At 43.5% G+C, this 23,147-nt stretch overlaps 11 non-coding genes across 11 annotated transcripts; all 11 read right to left on the bottom strand.

Annotated features, from left to right (window-relative positions):
- Window positions 1-4,791: 4,791 nt before the first annotated feature.
- Window positions 4,792-4,977, bottom strand: LOC141197967 (U2 spliceosomal RNA). Its single transcript, XR_012269969.1, has one exon. It is a non-coding gene; the product is annotated as a U2 spliceosomal RNA (small nuclear RNA).
- A 6,084-nt stretch (window positions 4,978-11,061) lies between these two features.
- LOC141198343 (U2 spliceosomal RNA) lies at window positions 11,062-11,252 on the bottom strand. Its single transcript, XR_012270295.1, has one exon. It is a non-coding gene; the product is annotated as a U2 spliceosomal RNA (small nuclear RNA).
- Window positions 11,253-12,367: 1,115 nt separating this feature from the next.
- On the bottom strand, window positions 12,368-12,558 carry LOC141198456 (U2 spliceosomal RNA). Its single transcript, XR_012270406.1, has one exon. It is a non-coding gene; the product is annotated as a U2 spliceosomal RNA (small nuclear RNA).
- Window positions 12,559-13,673: 1,115 nt separating this feature from the next.
- On the bottom strand, window positions 13,674-13,864 carry LOC141198342 (U2 spliceosomal RNA). The gene has a single exon (XR_012270294.1). It is a non-coding gene; the product is annotated as a U2 spliceosomal RNA (small nuclear RNA).
- A 1,115-nt stretch (window positions 13,865-14,979) lies between these two features.
- Window positions 14,980-15,170, bottom strand: LOC141198340 (U2 spliceosomal RNA). The gene has a single exon (XR_012270292.1). It is a non-coding gene; the product is annotated as a U2 spliceosomal RNA (small nuclear RNA).
- Window positions 15,171-16,285: 1,115 nt separating this feature from the next.
- LOC141198339 (U2 spliceosomal RNA) lies at window positions 16,286-16,476 on the bottom strand. Its single transcript, XR_012270291.1, has one exon. It is a non-coding gene; the product is annotated as a U2 spliceosomal RNA (small nuclear RNA).
- A 1,115-nt stretch (window positions 16,477-17,591) lies between these two features.
- LOC141198450 (U2 spliceosomal RNA) lies at window positions 17,592-17,782 on the bottom strand. Its single transcript, XR_012270400.1, has one exon. It is a non-coding gene; the product is annotated as a U2 spliceosomal RNA (small nuclear RNA).
- Window positions 17,783-18,897: 1,115 nt separating this feature from the next.
- LOC141198338 (U2 spliceosomal RNA) lies at window positions 18,898-19,088 on the bottom strand. Its single transcript, XR_012270290.1, has one exon. It is a non-coding gene; the product is annotated as a U2 spliceosomal RNA (small nuclear RNA).
- A 1,115-nt stretch (window positions 19,089-20,203) lies between these two features.
- Window positions 20,204-20,394, bottom strand: LOC141198337 (U2 spliceosomal RNA). Its single transcript, XR_012270289.1, has one exon. It is a non-coding gene; the product is annotated as a U2 spliceosomal RNA (small nuclear RNA).
- A 1,115-nt stretch (window positions 20,395-21,509) lies between these two features.
- On the bottom strand, window positions 21,510-21,700 carry LOC141198336 (U2 spliceosomal RNA). The gene has a single exon (XR_012270288.1). It is a non-coding gene; the product is annotated as a U2 spliceosomal RNA (small nuclear RNA).
- Window positions 21,701-22,815: 1,115 nt separating this feature from the next.
- LOC141198335 (U2 spliceosomal RNA) lies at window positions 22,816-23,006 on the bottom strand. The gene has a single exon (XR_012270287.1). It is a non-coding gene; the product is annotated as a U2 spliceosomal RNA (small nuclear RNA).
- Window positions 23,007-23,147: the final 141 nt, after the last annotated feature.

Here is a 23,147-nt window from a genome sequence, read left to right as displayed (position 1 = left end):
CACTAAAATCTTACTTGTACAATCCTTGTAAAATGCTTTAAGCGATAGTAAAAACCCTTCTGGTATGCCCATTTTCTCTAAAACTTTAAAAAGATAAAAGTGTGAGACACGGTCAAATGCTTTTTCAAAATCAATAGATAAAATCGCCATTTTCCCCTTTCTGTCTTTCACATCCTCAATACAGTCTTTCACTAAATTCAGATTGTCCCATATACTGCGCCCCGGCACCCCACACACTTGATTAGAATGAATAACTTTGCTGATGACTTCTTTTAGACGATTTGCACAAATTTTAGCCATTATTTTATAGTCACAATTTAAAAGTGTTATTGGTCTCCAGTTTTCTAATTTTGATTTATCACCTTTTTTGTATAGGAGGGAGACTTCACCTTTCTTCCAGGAATTTAATAAAACCTTATTATTAAAAACCTCAGTAAACAAATAAAACAAATCATCTTTTAAAATATCATAAAAACATACATAAAATTCTATTGGGATGCCATCAGGACCAGGGACCTTTCCAGTTTTAAAACTTTTAATAGTTTTTAACACTTCTTGTTCCGTTAAAACTTGGGATAAAAACTCTTGGGATGCGGGATCTAAAACAGCTGTTAGTCCTTGCAGCGAATCATCCATTAATTTATTATCTATATTTTTTCCATTAAAAAGATTAGAAAAAAAAACCTCAACTTTACCCAGCATATTTTTTATATTATTCTCACCATCTATATGGTCAATTATCACTTTTCTTTTTTATTTTTCCTAAAAAAATATCTGGAACACTTTTCATTTTCTTCTTTATGTTGTACTCTAGAACGAAAAATTATCTCTTTTCCTTTTTGTTCTAGCCATTTTGAAATCTCTTCTTTTAAGTTTGAAATATCAAGTTGTACATCTATCCCATTGTCTCTGAGCTTAAATAATGTTTGTAGGCGGGTATTTAAAATTCTATATTCTTCATATTTTTCTTTGGCTCTACATATACTCTTTTTAATAAAAAAGTCTTTTATTTTTACTTTCATTCTATCCCACCATACACTCATAGTCTCATTTGTTTTTTTCCCTTTTCTACATTTCCTATAAAACTCAATAAAATCTGATAAAATCTGCGGGTCGGTTAAAAGGGATACGTTCATTTTCCAGCTTTTCTTACCACATTTTTTGTTGTCATTTACTTTTATGGTAAAGGATAAAAGTTTATGGTCTGAAAATATATTAGTTAAAACTTCACATTTGGCAGGTATTGTTTTATCTGAACCAAAAATAAAATCAATCCTAGAGCTACAATTAGCATTGCTCCAAGTGAAACCGGCATCCTCTGGGCTGTCACTATGACACTCTTTATATATGTCTATCAATTTAGCATCTTTGACTATATCATGTAGCATACCTGAGGTTTTATCGTAGTTCCTGCTTACAGAGCTGGAGCGCCGGTTTTCACCTTTTAAAACACAATTAAAATCCCCTGCTAAGATAAAAGGTTCAGAGTTATTAATAAATAATGGTAAAAGATCAAGCATTTCGGCTCTTTCATTTTTCTCTGGGGATCCATAAAAATTTAAAAACTGCCATCTAATACCATCAATAAAAGCTTTCACTAATAAAATACGACCTGGTAAAATTTCCTGAATAAAATCAATTAAAACGTTCCCTTTAAAAAGTATGGCTACACCCGCTGATCCTGCAGCATTTGATCCGGACCAGACAGATGGCCCACACTTCCACTCATCTTTATATTTTTGATATGACATTTCATGTGGGATATTACATTCTTGCAGAAAAAATACAGATGCAGTAAAACACGTAAAAAAATTAAAAAGAGCAGTTCTTCTCATGTTAGATTTTATGCCTCTCACGTTGAGGGAAATACCTTTGAGTTCAGCCATCATTAGAAAATGTAAAAATTTTACTTAGGTAACTAAGAGCAACGGATTTACCTGTCCGATGAACCTGATCAGACCACTGGGCTTGCGCCTCCCTCCTCATCTGATAGTATCGTCACGAGAGTCTCCGTGGAGGAGGAAAGATTACCACATTTATATAAACCCGACGCTACACTGGCATAGCTCGGAGGGCTGGCTGGCAGAACCCGCTGGGTCTCCATTGGCTGGCCATGCAGTTCCTCATCAGGTGGGTCCCCGAGGGGTTCCGCCGCCCCTGTTTGACCTGTAGAAGGTCGTCCTATAGGAGGAGGTTGCGCACAAGGCAGAGCCTCTGACTCTTCAGAGGCAGCAAGATCCCGTTCCCCACCTGTAGCAGTGGAGACCGAAACCTCTGAGGGTCCAGCGTCCACGTCCCCTTCTGGAGAAGTGTCCATCTGTTCACCTCCTGCTGCCTCCTCCGAACCACCCTTTTTCTTTTTCTTAGGACCCACCTTTATCCACTCAGCGCCCTCAGCCCTAGGAGACCCAGACTGGGCATGGGCTTCTGTGTCGGCCTTTTGCCGGTCCCTTTTGACCTTACCAGTAGTGCCCTTCTGCTCCTTCTCAGCCCTCCTTTTGGACTCCCGCAGGTCCTGCAGCCAGGTTTTGGGATTTGGTATTTTACCTGTCATAGACTCTGGAGACACTTCACTATTTGGTACGCCCTTATTGTCTCCAGAGGCTCCAGGTTGTTGTTCCTCCTCCTGAGGGGTGGTCTGATCTTTTGGTCCTTGGTCGGACGTCTTGGACTTCCCCTTTTGCTCATCTTCCCGAAATCTGTGAGGGCAAGAAAAATAAAAGTGACCTGGAGTCTGGCAAAAACTGCATTTCTTTTCCTTAGGGCATTCTTTTGTCTCATGTTCTTCACTAGCACAATTTCTACATGATACATGACAGTTTTCTTTTGAATGACCATAGCGCCCACAATTTCTGCAATATACTGGCATCCCAGAAAAGAAGAAATCCCCATTTGTTTGCCCAATTTTGAAACGGGCAGGGGGGAGACGTATACCACCTGGTGTATTTGGATCTCTTGTACACTTCACAAGGAATTTCCACTTAGATGTCCATATGTTATATTCGTTTAATATCTTCCCAATACATTTAACACTTTTAAAATAAATTGCTAGAAATGACATTACTTCTGGAGCAGAAACAAAGGGCGAAAATACTTTTACAATAACCAGTCTTACCTCATCCAGGACGTGCTCAACAATTTGTATCCCTTTCAAAACAGGACTATTTTCAACTTTTTTTAACTTTTCTAGTACATCTCTAAAAATACCTTCTCCGGTGAATGTGATGTCATAGTCACCTCTTCTGGGATAATCCTGGATGGAGAGAATTTCATTCCTTTGTACGCCAAGAAGGTTCCTGAGCACGTCCTGGACTACATACCCTAATTTCCTCATATCCGAGCCACCCGCCGTGAAGTGAACTCGGATAGAGTTTTTTAGCCTCGCATAAAGAGGCACGAGGTTAGGGTCAACCTCCATGGAAAAACGCAACAAGGTTGCAAATTGCAGCCGCTTGCAATCTGCGCTCCCAGTGTTCTTGCAGCGAAAAACACCTGGAAGCTGGGGGATCGCAACTCGTTACCCTGGGACTAAGCCCTCTCCCTAATAGCAGCAAGCAGGTTAAGTCCACCAAAGTGGACGATCCTGCCAGGCCAAGGAGAGGGGTACCCGAGTGCCCTTCAACCACAATCTCCTGCAATAAAGCACTTGATCGTAGCCAAAAGGCCGAGAAGCGATAACCAGAATTGGTTTCAAACTACGGAGCCACCCAAGGATCCTGAAAAGTCCATTTGTGGAGATGAGCTCCTGGACTCCCGTTAAGAAGACATGTTGTCAACCTCTAGATCCCTTACATGCCTGCACTTTTCGGCTTGCTGCTGCTGCAATCCACGCGTTTTAGATCTGCATAACTCCACCTCTTTAAACACAGCACCTTCACCCCCTGCTGTTCCCACCCGCCTCAACACCGTTGGAAGGGAGGAGAACCAATTAAGGCGGGGGGTGGGGTGGAACGAGCAGCTGTCTACCCTTAGCAGGCGGGCTCCTGATTACATACCTCTCCTGCTGCTGCTGCTGCTGGCTGTCCAGCAGCAGACTGAAGGTGGCTGCTGCTGTGCACAGGTATATAAAGGCTCAGAGCCTATTATGACACGCGCAGCCAGCGTTCCATTGCCACATTCCATCTACTGCAGGCAGGATACCTGGCTGGCTGAATGTCGCTGAGAAGCTCACAGAGACCGCCATAAGAAACAGTTTAACAGAATTCCACAGACTAATCAACCAAACTTTTTGGGTTGGGTTCTCTTTTATAGTCTGCAGGCATTAAATGAAAGAAGTCAGTGTTCCAGCAGAAGGAGACAACGTTTCAGAAAAGGCATTGTAGCAAACCAAAAAAGAAATTTTAAGCGCAGCAGAGTAACCAGCGCACATACCTGTTAGCTCAGGTGAGTTTAAAAGGCTGCTGTTGATAACAAGGGCATTTGCTAAATAGATGGTGTGTGTGCAACAATATACTGAAAGGTCAATTATATTGTTCAGCTTATCTCACCACCTGTAGTTATTTAGGTGAAAGCTCCAAAATGCTTGCCTAATATGTCTGTTTATCCAAAAGGAAGTAAAAAGGGAGAGCTAGAAAGATAGCATTGCATCACATTACATGGCAATGCAATGCACAGTTGCTGAAGTTGAACCAAAATGAGCTTGTAATCTGGCTTCTGCAACTTTGAACATGAAAAATCCAATGAGGAGAAGAAAAGCAAAGCCAAAGAGTCCATCCCCAAATCCGACAAACAAGCAAAATGAACAAAAAACATTGAATTCAATTCTTTCTGATTTTAGAAACTGCATTAAAGAAGGGGTGCACCGGTCCTGGAGATACTGCAATACCAGGTCAATGCGTGGAGTGGACAGAGCAAGCTCTTTTTCCATCTCCCTGTTCTAAAAATCCATTTAATATATGGTCCCCAGATAGGGGACGTATCAGATATTAAACTGATAAGAACAGATTTTTTTTTTCTTTTTTTTCCTCAGATTAAGACCCACATTAATTTATGCATCATAGCGCATATTCACATAACGGGTTCTCAAATCATCATTCGGAAAAACAAAAACAAAATCCCAAAAAACACAACCCTGCAATTAACTGTTACTTACTGTAAGAAGTCCAATGTGAAAAGTTCCAGAGTGCTTCTGCTGCTGTCTCACCATACTTCTTTTTATCCAATAAATAGGCATAAAACAGTCTAGCAAGAAAAATCTTTCTGCATTCCATGGGGGAAAAAACAATCTTTTTAAAAATCACCAAATTCCGAACGTCCCATAAAACCTCTTTATATATGACAAAAATAATCCAGCTTGCCCGCTTCCTTTGCGAGTACTTAAAATCTTGACCTATTAAAATCCTTTCAAAATCGAAACAATGAAAACCAACTAAAGCAACAAACATACGTGACAACAAGGTAAAAACTTTTTTAGCAAAAAAACAGTCCCAAAAAATATGCTGTATTGTTTCCACCTTATTGCAACCTTCCCTAGGACATAGTTCTTGAACCTTTATCCCCCGGTCATTCAAAAAAGCCCTTGTTGGCAAGCATCCATGCAACGCCATCCAGGTTACATCCTTCTGTCTGTTGCTGATTCCACGCATGAAAAAAAGCTTCCACACCTGTCCAGACTGTGCATTATTACAAAACGGCACATCACATAACATCTCCTTCTTCTTAATACCTGAGACAATCAGTTTTTTGTCCGGTCTAACCATGGAGCTTATCCCATTTTGATCATAGAAGGACCTAAGCACCACATAAAAAAACGGTATCACAAACGAAACTGGTTTTCTTAAATCCTTCTCACACCAGCTCCATTTCTGGAAAAGCCGTCCTGCTAAATATTTGCACATGTCCGCAGTCCTGTTATTGCACTGGGATAATTTATAAATGTTCAAAAAATAATGCATTCTTAAAAATAAGTCAATGTTAGGAAAATCACAACCCCCATTTTCCACAGAACACATAACCATTCCTCTTCTTAGTTTCTCCATTTTGGATCCCCAAAAAAACACAAACAGTTTCCTTGTCACTCTCTTTGTCCAAAGCACAGCAGGTGGGAAAATCAAAGCAGTGTACAGCAGAAGCGGGAGAATCACAGACTTGATTACCAGCACTTTCCCTCTCAGCGACAGGTTCCTTAGTTTCCAAAAGTTCAACTTCTGATCCATTTTGTCTTCTAGAATCTTCAGGCTGCTTTTCCCTTTCAGTTCCTTCTCAAAGATGACACCAAGAACCTCAATTTCCTCCCTACTCTCCACTCCTGCCACGTTAACCTCAACCTGCCTCCCAAAGTTACAAAGCTGGCACTTTCCCCAATTCACCGCCATACCAGCCACACAACAAAAAATCCTTACGTGCAAATTCACTCTATTGAGATCCGCCTGTGAACCACAAGTAAAAACAATATCATCCATATAACTTAAAGACTTGACTGGACCCCCGGATCCCCCAGGAATAAAAACACCAGCCACACACTTGTCAACTTGCACACTTTTTAAAAGGGCCTCCACCACACAGATAAAAAGAATTGGTGACAGGGGACAACCCTGCCTAACTCCCGATAAAATATTAAAACTGGAACTCACATGCCCATTAACTAAAATCTGGCTACTGACCCCACAATAAAAACTCTTAATGACCATCAATAATTTATCCGGAACACCAAGGTGACTTAAAGCAGAGAACAAAAATCTATGTGATATTTTATCAAAGGCTTTCTCCAGGTCCACCGACTGTAACAAAAGAGCATTCTTATTCAAATTAGCCTGATAAATTAAGTCTCTTAGAAGCAGCAAATTATCTGAAATTTTCCTACCAGGCACTGCACATGCCTGATACTCCCCCACCATATCACCTATCACATCTGCCAGTCTACCAGCCACAATTTTAGAAATAATTTTGTAATCACTGTTTAACAATGTTATGGGCCTCCAATTTTTAATATCCCTCATGTCCCCTTTCTTATGAATCAGCGTAACAATCCCCCTACGCATAGAAACCGATAAAATCCCATGAGTAAAACCATATTGCACCACCCGGGAAAACTCCACACCTATAATATCCCAAAATCTAACATAAAATTCAGCAGGAAGACCATCACAGCCTGGCGTCTTGCCTTTCGCCAAGCCATCCACTGCCCGTCTAATTTCATCTTTCCCAACCTCCTCACTTAAAAACCCAATTTTCTCCTCAGGAATATTATTAGTTAATACTTTGCAATAATCATTAATTTCCGCATCACTGGCTCTACTATCGTTAGAGAAGAGTGTTTCATAAAAGGAAAGAATACTGCCAATCATCTCATCCCCAGATACCTCCCCTGCAGGAGAAAAAACAGACTTAAAAACCCCTTTAGGTTTAAAACATTTTTTAAAAAAGTATCTCGAACATTGCTCATTTTCCTCCATGTGCTTTATTTTTGCCTTAAACATAATAGTCTTCCCTTTTTCAATAAGTATCTTCTTCAGTTCGTCCTTCAAATCTGCAATCTCTTTATCCACCTCCATCCCCGCTCTCTTAAACTTATGGAGTACTTCCAATTTTGAAATAACAGCAGCATCATGATCCCTTTTGGCTTTCGCTCTCCTAAAACACACCCCTTTAAAATAACATGCAAATTTCTCCTTAGCCCAGTCCCACCACTCTAGCAAATCTTTAAAAAGGTGCTGTTCAGACACACAAGACAAAAACACTTTATTAAAACCAACCTTAACACTCTCCTCTTCCAGCAGGCTTACGTTCAGCTTCCAGAGTCCCTTTCCAAAAGCCAGGGACTCAGCTATACACAGATCTACCACTATCATCTTGTGGTCAGAAAAAGTCGTCATCACGTGGTTGCACTTGGCCACCTTAATCCCTTCAGACATAAAAAAATAGTCAATTCGGGAAACACTACGTCCACTGTCTGATATGTATGTGAACTTATCACTTGGCCCAACCATCAGACCAGCATCCGTGTAGCGTAAATCCTGCACAATCTGATTTAAAATATTAGACGTAACATCAGTCCTACCTTCCGTAGAGCTCTTACGATCTTTTGCGGATCTGACACAATTAAAATCTCCAGCCACTATAGTGAAGTCTCTGCCTGGTAAAAACAACTTTAGAGACTCCAAAAACCCAACTCTTGCTTGTTTATCAGCAGGGGCATAAACATTAAAAACCCGTACCCGCTGACCTAAAAAATCCACTAATAAAAACAAACATCTCCCAGGTATGATTACTTTAAACTCTAAAACCTTTAGACTGGAATTACACAGTAAAATGCCCACCCCTTCATTCCTGTTTTCTGAGCATGGGGACCAAAAAGATTGCCCCTTATTCCACTCACTCTCATGCGGGGCAGATTTAATTACACATTCCTGCAGACAGACAATATCTGCATTCACACTCTCAATGTACTCCAGTATCCCTGCTCTCCTACAAGCAGAACCAATCCCTCGTACATTCAGAGAAGCAACACACAACGCCATCATAACAACAGGAAAAAATCTCCACCATACCCGATCCATCATGAACCAGGAGAAAACCCACTCCTGCCACCCACTTTTCTACGTATATCAGGCGACTCAGAACTCGAGTCCCTGTTAGAATAACCTGGTCTTAGGGAGACTGGATCTTCCTGCCCCCCAGACCAACACCCCTCCACCTTACTTCTTTTAATCACGGAGGCATAACTCTCCTCCTTGCCATCATCTTCCTCCTCATTTTCACTCCAATCACTGTTAACCCTATCACGCTGCTGAGGGGTTATAGTTCCATCCGAATCAGAATCCTCCTCCTCCAAAACCTCCATTTCCTCACCCCCATCTCTTCCCAAAACAGGATTCACTGACTCCGCCATATTAGACAAATCCATCCCATCACCCGGGCCATGCACATCAGCTACTTTGTTTATTACTTCCAGCCCCTCCCTCAAACCAACTTTCTTCTGGCTCCGCCCCTTTTCCTCCATCTTGGGCACCGCATGGTCTCTTCCCCTACCACCATCTTGTTTTTGGCTTTCCCCCTCTGAGTCTGAGCCTTCGCCCTCCTCCCCACTTTCCTGCCGAGTCTTCTTCTGCCTCTCTTCAGCGTCCACCTGTGACCTAGGAATCTGAGCCCACAATCTACATTTCCTTGCAAGGTGATCTGCATGTCCACACAAATCACACACCTTATTCATTGGGCAACCACTTGCAACATGCCCAGATTTCCCACAACCTCTACAAACATCACCTTGCACTGGACAATCTTTCTGAACATGTCCAAACTCATGACACTTCCTACAATATTCCATCTGTCCATTATAAAAACAAAATCCCCTTTCTCCTCCGATAGAAAACTGTGCAGGAATGCTCTTGGCACCCCCAATAGCTCTATCATCCGGTCTCAGTTTTACAACATATCTCCTCTTGCCATTTAGATAATTGTATTTGTTCTTCATTCTTCCCAAAAATTTAACCTCACTACAATACCGAGCTAAAAAATTGGAAACAGTCTCATCCGGAACTTTAGGGTTATACATGTGCACAACCACATACTTATATGTCTGCTGGAACAGAGGTTCCAGTGCAATAAACTCTAGGCATTTCAATTCCTTTTCTTCCTTCATTCGTACCAACTCCATGTAGACTCTCTGGCAAATACTCAAAGAAACAAAAGTGATATCATAAACTCCTTGTTTCTGAAAATCCTGCAGTGCCAATACATCTGTTACCTTCAAGCCATTAATGTTCTTCAAGACATCAACGCAAACTTGGTCCAAACCGATTTCTCCTTCATGACCTGCAGCCACCTTCAGACGGACCGAGTCCTCTAATCCACGTGTTTTCTCCACCATTTTTACAGCAGATAAACACAATCGCCGCTCAATCGCACACTAGGGCCCCACAAGGGGGAACCCCAGTCACAACTGCCCTCCAAACAACACCAGCAGCAGAAAACCACCACTGATCTTGCCAAAAGGCCGAGAAGCGATAACCAGAATTGGTTTCAAACTACGGAGCCACCCAAGGATCCTGAAAAGTCCATTTGTGGAGATGAGCTCCTGGACTCCCGTTAAGAAGACATGTTGTCAACCTCTAGATCCCTTACATGCCTGCACTTTTCGGCTTGCTGCTGCTGCAATCCACGCGTTTTAGATCTGCATAACTCCACCTCTTTAAACACAGCACCTTCACCCCCTGCTGTTCCCACCCGCCTCAACACCGTTGGAAGGGAGGAGAACCAATTAAGGCGGGGGGTGGGGTGGAACGAGCAGCTGTCTATCCTTAGCAGGAGGGCTCCTGATTACATACCTCTCCTGCTGCTGCTGCTGCTGGCTGTCCAGCAGCAGACTGAAGGTGGCTGCTGCTGTGCACAGGTATATAAAGGCTCAGAGCCTATTATGACACGCGCAGCCAGCGTTCCATTGCTACATTCCATCTACTGCAGGCAGGATACCTGGCTGGCTGAATGTCGCTGAGAAGCTCACAGAGACCGCCATAAGCAACAGTTTAACAGAATGCCACAGACTAATCAACCAAACTTTTTGGGTTGGGTTCTCTTTTATAGTCTGCAGGCATTAAATGAAAGAAGTCAGTGTTCCAGCAGAAGGAGACAACGTTTCAGAAAAGGCATTGTAGCAAACCAAAAAAGAAATTTTAAGCGCAGCAGAGTAACCAGCGCACATACCTGTTAGCTCAGGTGAGTTTAAAAGGCTGCTGTTGATAACAAGGGCATTTGCTAAATAGATGGTGTGTGTGCAACAATATACTGAAAGGTCAATTATATTGTGCAGCTTATCTCACCACCTGTAGTTATTTAGGTGAAAGCTCCAAAATGCTTGCCTAATATGTCTGTTTATCCAAAAGGAAGTAAAAAGGGAGAGCTAGAAAGATAGCATTGCATCACATTACATGGCAATGCAATGCACAGTTGCTGAAGTTGAACCAAAATGAGCTTGTAATCTGGCTTCTGCAACTTTGAACATGAAAAATCCAATGAGGAGAAGAAAAGCAAAGCCAAAGAGTCCATCCCCAAATCCGACAAACAAGCAAAATGAACAAAAAACATTGAATTCAATTCTTTCTGATTTTAGAAACTGCATTAAAGAAGGGGTGCACCGGTCCTGGAGATACTGCAATACCAGGTCAATGCGTGGAGTGGACAGAGCAAGCTCTTTTTCCATCTCCCTGTTCTAAAAATCCATTTAATATATGGTCCCCAGATAGGGGACGTATCAGATATTAAACTGATAAGAACAGATACTACACTTGATCTTAGCCAAAAGGCCGAGAAGCGATAACCAGAATTGGTTTCAAACTACGGAGCCACCCAAGGATCCTGAAAAGTCCATTTGTGGAGATGAGCTCCTGGACTCCCGTTAAGAAGACATGTTGTCAACCTCTAGATCCCTTACATGCCTGCACTTTTCGGCTTGCTGCTGCTGCAATCCACGCGTTTTAGATCTGCATAACTCCACCTCTTTAAACACAGCACCTTCACCCCCTGCTGTTCCCACCCGCCTCAACACCGTTGGAAGGGAGGAGAACCAATTAAGGCGGGGGGTGGGGTGGAACGAGCAGCTGTCTACCCTTAGCAGGAGGGCTCCTGATTACATACCTCTCCTGCTGCTGCTGCTGCTGGCTGTCCAGCAGCAGACTGAAGGTGGCTGCTGCTGTGCACAGGTATATAAAGGCTCAGAGCCTATTATGACACGCGCAGCCAGCGTTCCATTGCCACATTCCATCTACTGCAGGCAGGATACCTGGCTGGCTGAATGTCGCTGAGAAGCTCACAGAGACCGCCATAAGCAACAGTTTAACAGAATGCCACAGACTAATCAACCAAACTTTTTGGGTTGGGTTCTCTTTTATAGTCTGCAGGCATTAAATGAAAGAAGTCAGTGTTCCAGCAGAAGGAGACAACGTTTCAGAAAAGGCATTGTAGCAAACCAAAAAAGAAATTTTAAGCGCAGCAGAGTAACCAGCGCACATACCTGTTAGCTCAGGTGAGTTTAAAAGGCTGCTGTTGATAACAAGGGCATTTGCTAAATAGATGGTGTGTGTGCAACAATATACTGAAAGGTCAATTATATTGTGCAGCTTATCTCACCACCTGTAGTTATTTAGGTGAAAGCTCCAAAATGCTTGCCTAATATGTCTGTTTATCCAAAAGGAAGTAAAAAGGGAGAGCTAGAAAGATAGCATTGCATCACATTACATGGCAATGCAATGCACAGTTGCTGAAGTTGAACCAAAATGAGCTTGTAATCTGGCTTCTGCAACTTTGAACATGAAAAATCCAATGAGGAGAAGAAAAGCAAAGCCAAAGAGTCCATCCCCAAATCCGACAAACAAGCAAAATGAACAAAAAACATTGAATTCAATTCTTTCTGATTTTAGAAACTGCATTAAAGAAGGGGTGCACCGGTCCTGGAGATACTGCAATACCAAGTCAATGCGTGGAGTGGACAGAGCAAGCTCTTTTTCCATCTCCCTGTTCTAAAAATCCATTTAATATATGGTCCCCAGATAGGGGACGTATCAGATATTAAACTGATAAGAACAGATACTACACTTGATCTTAGCCAAAAGGCCGAGAAGCGATAACCAGAATTGGTTTCAAACTACGGAGCCACCCAAGGATCCTGAAAAGTCCATTTGTGGAGATGAGCTCCTGGACTCCCGTTAAGAAGACATGTTGTCAACCTCTAGATCCCTTACATGCCTGCACTTTTCGGCTTGCTGCTGCTGCAATCCACGTGTTTTAGATCTGCATAACTCCACCTCTTTAAACACAGCACCTTCACCCCCTGCTGTTCCCACCCGCCTCAACACCGTTGGAAGGGAGGAGAACCAATTAAGGCGGGGGGTGGGGTGGAACGAGCAGCTGTCTACCCTTAGCAGGAGGGCTCCTGATTACATACCTCTCCTGCTGCTGCTGCTGCTGGCTGTCCAGCAGCAGACTGAAGGTGGCTGCTGCTGTGCACAGGTATATAAAGGCTCAGAGCCTATTATGACACGCGCAGCCAGCGTTCCATTGCCACATTCCATCTACTGCAGGCAGGATACCTGGCTGGCTGAATGTCGCTGAGAAGCTCACAGAGACCGCCATAAGCAACAGTTTAACAGAATGCCACAGACTAATCAACCAAACTTTTTGGGTTGGGTTCTCTTTTATAGTCTGCAGGCATTAAATGAAAGAAGTCAGTGTTCCAGCAGAAGGAGACAACGTTTCAGAAAAGGCATTGTAGCAAACCAAAAAAGAAATTTTAAGCGCAGCAGAGTAACCAGCGCACATACCTGTTAGCTCAGGTGAGTTTAAAAGGCTGCTGTTGATAACAAGGGCATTTGCTAAATAGATGGTGTGTGTGCAACAATATACTGAAAGGTCAATTATATTGTGCAGCTTATCTCACCACCTGTAGTTATTTAGGTGAAAGCTCCAAAATGCTTGCCTAATATGTCTGTTTATCCAAAAGGAAGTAAAAAGGGAGAGCTAGAAAGATAGCATTGCATCACATTACATGGCAATGCAATGCACAGTTGCTGAAGTTGAACCAAAATGAGCTTGTAATCTGGCTTGTGCAACTTTGAACATGAAAAATCCAACGAGGAGAAGAAAAGCAAAGCCAAAGAGTCCATCCCCAAATCCGACAAACAAGCAAAATGAACAAAAAACATTGAATTCAATTCTTTCTGATTTTAGAAACTGCATTAAAGAAGGGGTGCACCGGTCCTGGAGATACTGCAATACCAGGTCAATGCGTGGAGTGGACAGAGCAAGCTCTTTTTCCATCTCCCTGTTCTAAAAATCCATTTAATATATGGTCCCCAGATAGGGGACGTATCAGATATTAAACTGATAAGAACAGATACTACACTTGATCTTAGCCAAAAGGCCGAGAAGCGATAACCAGAATTGGTTTCAAACTACGGAGCCACCCAAGGATCCTGAAAAGTCCATTTGTGGAGATGAGCTCCTGGACTCCCGTTAAGAAGACATGTTGTCAACCTCTAGATCCCTTACATGCCTGCACTTTTCGGCTTGCTGCTGCTGCAATCCACGCGTTTTAGATCTGCATAACTCCACCTCTTTAAACACAGCACCTTCACCCCCTGCTGTTCCCACCCACCTCAACACCGTTGGAAGGGAGGAGAACCAATTAAGGCGGGGGGTGGGGTGGAACGAGCAGCTGTCTACCCTTAGCAGGAGGGCTCCTGATTACATACCTCTCCTGCTGCTGCTGCTGCTGGCTGTCCAGCAGCAGACTGAAGGTGGCTGCTGCTGTGCACAGGTATATAAAGGCTCAGAGCCTATTATGACACGCGCAGCCAGCGTTCCATTGCCACATTCCATCTACTCGCAGGCAGGATACCTGGCTGGCTGAATGTCGCTGAGAAGCTCACAGAGACCGCCATAAGCAACAGTTTAACAGAATGCCACAGACTAATCAACCAAACTTTTTGGGTTGGGTTCTCTTTTATAGTCTGCAGGCATTAAATGAAAGAAGTCAGTGTTCCAGCAGAAGGAGACAACGTTTCAGAAAAGGCATTGTAGCAAACCAAAAAAGAAATTTTAAGCGCAGCAGATTAACCAGCGCACATACCTGTTAGCTCAGGTGAGTTTAAAAGGCTGCTGTTGATAACAAGGGCATTTGCTAAATAGATGGTGTGTGTGCAACAATATACTGAAAGGTCAATTATATTGTGCAGCTTATCTCACCACCTGTAGTTATTTAGGTGAAAGCTCCAAAATGCTTGCCTAATATGTCTGTTTATCCAAAAGGAAGTAAAAAGGGAGAGCTAGAAAGATAGCATTGCATCACATTACATGGCAATGCAATGCACAGTTGCTGAAGTTGAACCAAAATGAGCTTGTAATCTGGCTTCTGCAACTTTGAACATGAAAAATCCAACGAGGAGAAGAAAAGCAAAGCCAAAGAGTCCATCCCCAAATCCGACAAACAAGCAAAATGAACAAAAAACATTGAATTCAATTCTTTCTGATTTTAGAAACTGCATTAAAAAGGGGTGCACCGGTCCTGGAGATACTGCAATACCAGGTCAATGCGTGGAGTGGACAGAGCAAGCTCTTTTTCCATCTCCCTGTTCTAAAAATCCATTTAATATATGGTCCCCAGATAGGGGACGTATCAGATATTAAACTGATAAGAACAGATACTACACTTGATCTTAGCCAAAAGGCCGAGAAGCGATAACCAGAATTGGTTTCAAACTACGGAGCCACCCAAGGATCCTGAAAAGTCCATTTGTGGAGATGAGCTCCTGGACTCCCGTTAAGAAGACATGTTGTCAACCTCTAGATCCCTTACATGCCTGCACTTTTCGGCTTGCTGCTGCTGCAATCCACGCGTTTTAGATCTGCATAACTCCACCTCTTTAAACACAGCACCTTCACCCCCTGCTGTTCCCACCCGCCTCAACACCGTTGGAAGGGAGGAGAACCAATTAAGGCGGGGGGTGGGGTGGAACGAGCAGCTGTCTACCCTTAGCAGGAGGGCTCCTGATTACATACCTCTCCTGCTGCTGCTGCTGCTGGCTGTCCAGCAGCAGACTGAAGGTGGCTGCTGCTGTGCACAGGTATATAAAGGCTCAGAGCCTATTATGACACGCGCAGCCAGCGTTCCATTGCCACATTCCATCTACTGCAGGCAGGATACCTGGCTGGCTGAATGTCGCTGAGAAGCTCACAGAGACCGCCATAAGCAACAGTTTAACAGAATGCCACAGACTAATCAACCAAACTTTTTGGGTTGGGTTCTCTTTTATAGTCTGCAGGCATTAAATGAAAGAAGTCAGTGTTCCAGCAGAAGGAGACAACGTTTCAGAAAAGGCATTGTAGCAAACCAAAAAAGAAATTTTAAGCGCAGCAGAGTAACCAGCGCACATACCTGTTAGCTCAGGTGAGTTTAAAAGGCTGCTGTTGATAACAAGGGCATTTGCTAAATAGATGGTGTGTGTGCAACAATATACTGAAAGGTCAATTATATTGTGCAGCTTATCTCACCACCTGTAGTTATTTAGGTGAAAGCTCCAAAATGCTTGCCTAATATGTCTGTTTATCCAAAAGGAAGTAAAAAGGGAGAGCTAGAAAGATAGCATTGCATCACATTACATGGCAATGCAATGCACAGTTGCTGAAGTTGAACCAAAATGAGCTTGTAATCTGGCTTCTGCAACTTTGAACATGAAAAATCCAATGAGGAGAAGAAAAGCAAAGCCAAAGAGTCCATCCCCAAATCCGACAAACAAGCAAAATGAACAAAAAACATTGAATTCAATTCTTTCTGATTTTAGAAACTGCATTAAAGAAGGGGTGCACCGGTCCTGGAGATACTGCAATACCAGGTCAATGCGTGGAGTGGACAGAGCAAGCTCTTTTTCCATCTCCCTGTTCTAAAAATCCATTTAATATATGGTCCCCAGATAGGGGACGTATCAGATATTAAACTGATAAGAACAGATACTACACTTGATCTTAGCCAAAAGGCCGAGAAGCGATAACCAGAATTGGTTTCAAACTACGGAGCCACCCAAGGATCCTGAAAAGTCCATTTGTGGAGATGAGCTCCTGGACTCCCGTTAAGAAGACATGTTGTCAACCTCTAGATCCCTTACATGCCTGCACTTTTCGGCTTGCTGCTGCTGCAATCCACGCGTTTTAGATCTGCATAACTCCACCTCTTTAAACACAGCACCTTCACCCCCTGCTGTTCCCACCCGCCTCAACACCGTTGGAAGGGAGGAGAACCAATTAAGGCGGGGGGTGGGGTGGAACGAGCAGCTGTCTACCCTTAGCAGGAGGGCTCCTGATTACATACCTCTCCTGCTGCTGCTGCTGCTGGCTGTCCAGCAGCAGACTGAAGGTGGCTGCTGCTGTGCACAGGTATATAAAGGCTCAGAGCCTATTATGACACGCGCAGCCAGCGTTCCATTGCCACATTCCATCTACTGCAGGCAGGATACCTGGCTGGCTGAATGTCGCTGAGAAGCTCACAGAGACCGCCATAAGCAACAGTTTAACAGAATGCCACAGACTAATCAACCAAACTTTTTGGGTTGGGTTCTCTTTTATAGTCTGCAGGCATTAAATGAAAGAAGTCAGTGTTCCAGCAGAAGGAGACAACGTTTCAGAAAAGGCATTGTAGCAAACCAAAAAAGAAATTTTAAGCGCAGCAGAGTAACCAGCGCACATACCTGTTAGCTCAGGTGAGTTTAAAAGGCTGCTGTTGATAACAAGGGCATTTGCTAAATAGATGGTGTGTGTGCAACAATATACTGAAAGGTCAATTATATTGTGCAGCTTATCTCACCACCTGTAGTTATTTAGGTGAAAGCTCCAAAATGCTTGCCTAATATGTCTGTTTATCCAAAAGGAAGTAAAAAGGGAGAGCTAGAAAGATAGCATTGCATCACATTACATGGCAATGCAATGCACAGTTGCTGAAGTTGAACCAAAATGAGCTTGTAATCTGGCTTCTGCAACTTTGAACATGAAAAATCCAATGAGGAGAAGAAAAGCAAAGCCAAAGAGTCCATCCCCAAATCCGACAAACAAGCAAAATGAACAAAAAACATTGAATTCAATTCTTTCTGATTTTAGAAACTGCATTAAAGAAGGGGTGCACCGGTCCTGGAGATACTGCAATACCAGGTCAATGCGTGGAGTGGACAGAGCAAGCTCTTTTTCCATCTCCCTGTTCTAAAAATCCATTTAATATATGGTCCCCAGATAGGGGACGTATCAGATATTAAGCTGATAAGAACAGATACTACACTTGATCTTAGCCAAAAGGCCGAGAAGCGATAACCAGAATTGGTTTCAAACTACGGAGCCACCCAAGGATCCTGAAAAGTCCATTTGTGGAGATGAGCTCCTGGACTCCCGTTAAGAAGACATGTTGTCAACCTCTAGATCCCTTACATGCCTGCACTTTTCGGCTTGCTGCTGCTGCAATCCACGCGTTTTAGATCTGCATAACTCCACCTCTTTAAACACAGCACCTTCACCCCCTGCTGTTCCCACCCGCCTCAACACCGTTGGAAGGGAGGAGAACCAATTAAGGCGGGGGGTGGGGTGGAACGAGCAGCTGTCTACCCTTAGCAGGAGGGCTCCTGATTACATACCTCTCCTGCTGCTGCTGCTGCTGGCTGTCCAGCAGCAGACTGAAGGTGGCTGCTGCTGTGCACAGGTATATAAAGGCTCAGAGCCTATTATGACACGCGCAGCCAGCGTTCCATTGCCACATTCCATCTACTGCAGGCAGGATACCTGGCTGGCTGAATGTCGCTGAGAAGCTCACAGAGACCGCCATAAGCAACAGTTTAACAGAATGCCACAGACTAATCAACCAAACTTTTTGGGTTGGGTTCTCTTTTATAGTCTGCAGGCATTAAATGAAAGAAGTCAGTGTTCCAGCAGAAGGAGACAACGTTTCAGAAAAGGCATTGTAGCGAACCAAAAAAGAAATTTTAAGCGCAGCAGAGTAACCAGCGCACATACCTGTTAGCTCAGGTGAGTTTAAAAGGCTGCTGTTGATAACAAGGGCATTTGCTAAATAGATGGTGTGTGTGCAACAATATACTGAAAGGTCAATTATATTGTGCAGCTTATCTCACCACCTGTAGTTATTTAGGTGAAAGCTCCAAAATGCTTGCCTAATATGTCTGTTTATCCAAAAGGAAGTAAAAAGGGAGAGCTAGAAAGATAGCATTGCATCACATTACATGGCAATGCAATGCACAGTTGCTGAAGTTGAACCAAAATGAGCTTGTAATCTGGCTTCTGCAACTTTGAACATGAAAAATCCAATGAGGAGAAGAAAAGCAAAGCCAAAGAGTCCATCCCCAAATCCGACAAACAAGCAAAATGAACAAAAAACATTGAATTCAATTCTTTCTGATTTTAGAAACTGCATTAAAGAAGGGGTGCACCGGTCCTGGAGATACTGCAATACCAGGTCAATGCGTGGAGTGGACAGAGCAAGCTCTTTTTCCATCTCCCTGTTCTAAAAATCCATTTAATATATGGTCCCCAGATAGGGGACGTATCAGATATTAAACTGATAAGAACAGATACTACACTTGATCTTAGCCAAAAGGCCGAGAAGCGATAACCAGAATTGGTTTCAAACTACGGAGCCACCCAAGGATCCTGAAAAGTCCATTTGTGGAGATGAGCTCCTGGACTCCCGTTAAGAAGACATGTTGTCAACCTCTAGATCCCTTACATGCCTGCACTTTTCGGCTTGCTGCTGCTGCAATCCACGCGTTTTAGATCTGCATAACTCCACCTCTTTAAACACAGCACCTTCACCCCCTGCTGTTCCCACCCGCCTCAACACCGTTGGAAGGGAGGAGAACCAATTAAGGCGGGGGGTGGGGTGGAACGAGCAGCTGTCTACCCTTAGCAGGAGGGCTCCTGATTACATACCTCTCCTGCTGCTGCTGCTGCTGGCTGTCCAGCAGCAGACTGAAGGTGGCTGCTGCTGTGCACAGGTATATAAAGGCTCAGAGCCTATTATGACACGCGCAGCCAGCGTTCCATTGCCACATTCCATCTACTGCAGGCAGGATACCTGGCTGGCTGAATGTCGCTGAGAAGCTCACAGAGACCGCCATAAGCAACAGTTTAACAGAATGCCACAGACTAATCAACCAAACTTTTTGGGTTGGGTTCTCTTTTATAGTCTGCAGGCATTAAATGAAAGAAGTCAGTGTTCCAGCAGAAGGAGACAACGTTTCAGAAAAGGCATTGTAGCGAACCAAAAAAGAAATTTTAAGCGCAGCAGAGTAACCAGCGCACATACCTGTTAGCTCAGGTGAGTTTAAAAGGCTGCTGTTGATAACAAGGGCATTTGCTAAATAGATGGTGTGTGTGCAACAATATACTGAAAGGTCAATTATATTGTGCAGCTTATCTCACCACCTGTAGTTATTTAGGTGAAAGCTCCAAAATGCTTGCCTAATATGTCTGTTTATCCAAAAGGAAGTAAAAAGGGAGAGCTAGAAAGATAGCATTGCATCACATTACATGGCAATGCAATGCACAGTTGCTGAAGTTGAACCAAAATGAGCTTGTAATCTGGCTTCTGCAACTTTGAACATGAAAAATCCAATGAGGAGAAGAAAAGCAAAGCCAAAGAGTCCATCCCCAAATCCGACAAACAAGCAAAATGAACAAAAAACATTGAATTCAATTCTTTCTGATTTTAGAAACTGCATTAAAGAAGGGGTGCACCGGTCCTGGAGATACTGCAATACCAGGTCAATGCGTGGAGTGGACAGAGCAAGCTCTTTTTCCATCTCCCTGTTCTAAAAATCCATTTAATATATGGTCCCCAGATAGGGGACGTATCAGATATTAAACTGATAAGAACAGATACTACACTTGATCTTAGCCAAAAGGCCGAGAAGCGATAACCAGAATTGGTTTCAAACTACGGAGCCACCCAAGGATCCTGAAAAGTCCATTTGTGGAGATGAGCTCCTGGACTCCCGTTAAGAAGACATGTTGTCAACCTCTAGATCCCTTACATGCCTGCACTTTTCGGCTTGCTGCTGCTGCAATCCACGCGTTTTAGATCTGCATAACTCCACCTCTTTAAACACAGCACCTTCACCCCCTGCTGTTCCCACCCGCCTCAACACCGTTGGAAGGGAGGAGAACCAATTAAGGCGGGGGGTGGGGTGGAACGAGCAGCTGTCTACCCTTAGCAGGAGGGCTCCTGATTACATACCTCTCCTGCTGCTGCTGCTGCTGGCTGTCCAGCAGCAGACTGAAGGTGGCTGCTGCTGTGCACAGGTATATAAAGGCTCAGAGCCTATTATGACACGCGCAGCCAGCGTTCCATTGCCACATTCCATCTACTGCAGGCAGGATACCTGGCTGGCTGAATGTCGCTGAGAAGCTCACAGAGACCGCCATAAGCAACAGTTTAACAGAATGCCACAGACTAATCAACCAAACTTTTTGGGTTGGGTTCTCTTTTATAGTCTGCAGGCATTAAATGAAAGAAGTCAGTGTTCCAGCAGAAGGAGACAACGTTTCAGAAAAGGCATTGTAGCAAACCAAAAAAGAAATTTTAAGCGCAGCAGAGTAACCAGCGCACATACCTGTTAGCTCAGGTGAGTTTAAAAGGCTGCTGTTGATAACAAGGGCATTTGCTAAATAGATGGTGTGTGTGCAACAATATACTGAAAGGTCAATTATATTGTGCAGCTTATCTCACCACCTGTAGTTATTTAGGTGAAAGCTCCAAAATGCTTGCCTAATATGTCTGTTTATCCAAAAGGAAGTAAAAAGGGAGAGCTAGAAAGATAGCATTGCATCACATTACATGGCAATGCAATGCACAGTTGCTGAAGTTGAACCAAAATGAGCTTGTAATCTGGCTTCTGCAACTTTGAACATGAAAAATCCAATGAGGAGAAGAAAAGCAAAGCCAAAGAGTCCATCCCCAAATCCGACAAACAAGCAAAATGAACAAAAAACATTGAATTCAATTCTTTCTGATTTTAGAAACTGCATTAAAGAAGGGGTGCACCGGTCCTGGAGATACTGCAATACCAGGTCAATGCGTGGAGTGGACAGAGCAAGCTCTTTTTCCATCTCCCTGTTCTAAAAATCCATTTAATATATGGTCCCCAGATAGGGGACGTATCAGATATTAAACTGATAAGAACAGATACTACACTTGATCTTAGCCAAAAGGCCGAGAAGCGATAACCAGAATTGGTTTCAAACTACGGAGCCACCCAAGGATCCTGAAAAGTCCATTTGTGGAGATGAGCTCCTGGACTCCCGTTAAGAAGACATGTTGTCAACCTCTAGATCCCTTACATGCCTGCACTTTTCGGCTTGCTGCTGCTGCAATCCACGCGTTTTAGATCTGCATAACTCCACCTCTTTAAACACAGCACCTTCACCCCCTGCTGTTCCCACCCGCCTCAACACCGTTGGAAGGGAGGAGAACCAATTAAGGCGGGGGGTGGGGTGGAACGAGCAGCTGTCTACCCTTAGCAGGAGGGCTCCTGATTACATACCTCTCCTGCTGCTGCTGCTGCTGGCTGTCCAGCAGCAGACTGAAGGTGGCTGCTGCTGTGCACAGGTATATAAAGGCTCAGAGCCTATTATGACACGCGCAGCCAGCGTTCCATTGCCACATTCCATCTACTGCAGGCAGGATACCTGGCTGGCTGAATGTCGCTGAGAAGCTCACAGAGACCGCCATAAGCAACAGTTTAACAGAATGCCACAGACTAATCAACCAAACTTTTTGGGTTGGGTTCTCTTTTATAGTCTGCAGGCATTAAATGAAAGAAGTCAGTGTTCCAGCAGAAGGAGACAACGTTTCAGAAAAGGCATTGTAGCAAACCAAAAAAGAAATTTTAAGCGCAGCAGAGTAACCAGCGCACATACCTGTTAGCTCAGGTGAGTTTAAAAGGCTGCTGTTGATAACAAGGGCATTTGCTAAATAGATGGTGTGTGTGCAACAATATACTGAAAGGTCAATTATATTGTGCAGCTTATCTCACCACCTGTAGTTATTTAGGTGAAAGCTCCAAAATGCTTGCCTAATATGTCTGTTTATCCAAAAGGAAGTAAAAAGGGAGAGCTAGAAAGATAGCATTGCATCACATTACATGGCAATGCAATGCACAGTTGCTGAAGTTGAACCAAAATGAGCTTGTAATCTGGCTTCTGCAACTTTGAACATGAAAAATCCAATGAGGAGAAGAAAAGCAAAGCCAAAGAGTCCATCCCCAAATCCGACAAACAAGCAAAATGAACAAAAAACATTGAATTCAATTCTTTCTGATTTTAGAAACTGCATTAAAGAAGGGGTGCACCGGTCCTGGAGATACTGCAATACCAGGTCAATGCGTGGAGTGGACAGAGCAAGCTCTTTTTCCATCTCCCTGTTCTAAAAATCCATTTAATATATGGTCCCCAGATAGGGGACGTATCAGATATTAAACTGATAAGAACAGATACTACACTTGATCTTAGCCAAAAGGCCGAGAAGCGATAACCAGAATTGGTTTCAAACTATGGAGCCACCCAAGGATCCTGAAAAGTCCATTTGTGGAGATGAGCTCCTGGACTCCCGTTAAGAAGACATGTTGTCAACCTCTAGATCCCTTACATGCCTGCACTTTTCGGCTTGCTGC

Source organism: Phyllobates terribilis, unplaced genomic scaffold, assembly GCF_046119375.1.
Source record: "Phyllobates terribilis strain yellow unplaced genomic scaffold, ASM4611937v1 Scaffold_94__1_contigs__length_6153435, whole genome shotgun sequence".
Lineage (NCBI taxonomy): Eukaryota > Metazoa > Chordata > Amphibia > Anura > Dendrobatidae > Phyllobates > Phyllobates terribilis.
Note: the sequence above shows the minus strand (reverse complement) of the source record. Positions and strands in the feature narration are given on the sequence as shown.